The sequence below is a fragment of the Homarus americanus genome, unplaced genomic scaffold, assembly GCF_018991925.1.
Source record: "Homarus americanus isolate GMGI-L3 unplaced genomic scaffold, GMGI_Hamer_2.0 scaffold22270, whole genome shotgun sequence".
Taxonomy (NCBI): domain Eukaryota; kingdom Metazoa; phylum Arthropoda; class Malacostraca; order Decapoda; family Nephropidae; genus Homarus; species Homarus americanus.
The window spans coordinates 1-2,500 of NW_024729447.1; positions in this window are offsets into that span (position 1 = coordinate 1).

Here is a 2,500-nt window from a genome sequence, read left to right on the forward strand (position 1 = left end):
GTATGTTGTACAATATGACCGAGGTGCCTCTACCCCTTACTATAGTGAAATAGTGCCATCCAGCGTACAAGGGCGGACGTTTTCATCACCGTCTCCCACTCGGTGTGTGCAGATTCTCGGATCATTTTGTAAAGTATGCTCTTAAATCGACCCCCGATTGACTTTGACGGTCTCCCATTCGGGTGTGCAAGTATCTGTAGTATGCTATTAAATCGACCCCCGATTGACTTTAACTGTCTCCCATACGGGCGTGCAAGTGTCTGTAGTATGCTATTAAATCGAGCCCCGATTGACTTTGACGGTCTCCCATTCGGGTGTGCAAGTTTCTGTGGTATGCTATCAAATCGATCCCCGATTGACTTTGACGGTCTCCCATTCCGGTGTGCAAGTTTCTGTAGTATGCTATTAAATCGACCCCCGATTGACGTTGATGGTCTCCCATTCGGGTGTGCAAGTTTCTGTAGTATGCTATTAAATCGACCCCCGATTGATTTTGACGGTCTCCCATTCGGGTGTGCAAGTTTCTGTAGTATGCTATTAAATCGACCCCCGATTGACTTTGACTGTCTCCCATTCGGGTGTGCAAGTTTCTGTAGTATGCTATTAAATCGACCCCCGATTGACTTTCACTGTCTCCCATTCGGGTGTGCAAGTTTCTGTAGTATGCTATCAAATCGACCCCCGATTGACTTTGACGGTCTCCCATTCGGGTGTGCAAGTTTCTGTGGTATGCTATCAAGTCGATCCCCGATTGACTTTGACGGTCTCCCATTCGGGTGTGCAAGTTTCTGTAGTATGCTATTAAATCGACCCCCGATTGACGTTGACGGTCTCCCATTTGGGTGTGCAAGTTTCTGTAGTATGCTATTAAATCGACCCCCGATTGACTCTGACGGTCTCCCATGCGGGTGTGGAACTTCTTTGGTATGTTGTACAATATGACCGAGGTGCCTCTACCTCTTACTATAGTGAAATAGTGCCATCCAGCGTTCAAGGGCGGACGTTTTCATCACCGTCTCCCACTCGGTGTGTGCAGATTCTCGGATCATTTTGTAAAGTATGCTCGTAAATTGACCCCCGATTGACTTTGACGGTCTCCCATTCGGGTGTGCAAGTTTCTGTAGTATGCTATTAAATCGACCCCCGATTGAATCTGACTGTCTCCCATTCGGGTGTGCAAGTTTCTGTAGTATGCTATCAAATCGACCCCCGATTGACTTTGACGGTCTCCCATTCGGGTGTGCAAGTTTCTGTAGTATGCTGTCGTGATAGGCCCCGATTGACTTTGGCAGGTCATTAGTTTGCGATTTCAGTAGTATCTGTTAAATCAAGCCCCGATTGACTGACTGTCTCATTCAGATTGCAAGTTTTCTGACCTGCTATTAAATCGACCCCCAGATTGACTTTGACTATCTCCCAATTCGGGTGTGCAAGTTTCTCATAATGTGCTATCAAATCATTTGATTGACATTGATCTCCCTATTCGAATTGCAAGTTCTGCTGTAGTATGCTATCAAATCGAACTGATTAACTGAGCAGTCTCCCATTCGGTGTAAAGTTTCTGTAGTATGCTATTAAATCGACCCCGATTGACTTTGACGGTCTCCCATTCGGGTGTGCAAGTTTCTGTAGTATGCTATTAAATCGACCCCCGATTGACTTTTGGCGGTCTCCATTCAGGGTGTGCAAGTTTCTGCCAGTATGCTATTAAATCGACCCCGATTGACTTTGACGGTCTCCCATTCAGGTGGCTGAAGTTTCTGTGGTATGCTATCAAATCGATCCCCGATTGACTTTGACGGTCTCCCATTCGGGTGTGCAAGTTTCTGTAGTATGCTATTAAATCGACCCCCGATTGACGTTGACGGTCTCCCATTCGGGTGTGCAAGTTTCTGTAGTATGCTATTAAATCGACCCCCGATTGACTCTGACGGTCTCCCATGCGGGTGTGGAACTTCTTTGGTATGTTGTATAATATGACCGAGGTGCCCCTACCCCTTACTGTAGTGAAATAGTTCCATCCAGCGTACAAGGGCGGACGCTTTCACGACCGTCTCCCACTCGGTATGTGCAGATTCTCGGATCATTTTGTATAGTATGCTATTAAATCGACCCTCGATTGACTCTGACGGTCTCCCATTCAGGTGTGCAAGTTCTCTTGGTGCATTTGAAGTATGAGTTGAGTTTAATGAAGTTGATTTCGTCATAGGCACGGTGCTGTGCTGTGCTGTGCCATCGACAACACCAATAAGGAAGGGGCATCTATTTTTACTTAGGCTAGCATGCCTAAGTTAAAGCAAACTCCCCTTGCCAATACAAGAAGGAAGAGGATTTCGACATCGACGAAACCTCCGGCGGCCCGGTAGTGGTTGGTTAGGTTAGGTTAGGTTAGGTTAGGTTAGGTTAGGTTAGGTTAGGTTGGAATTGGAGTTGGGTTAGGTTAGGTTGGGTTGGGTTAAGTTAGGTTGGGATTGGGTTAGGTTAGGTTAGGTTAGGTTGG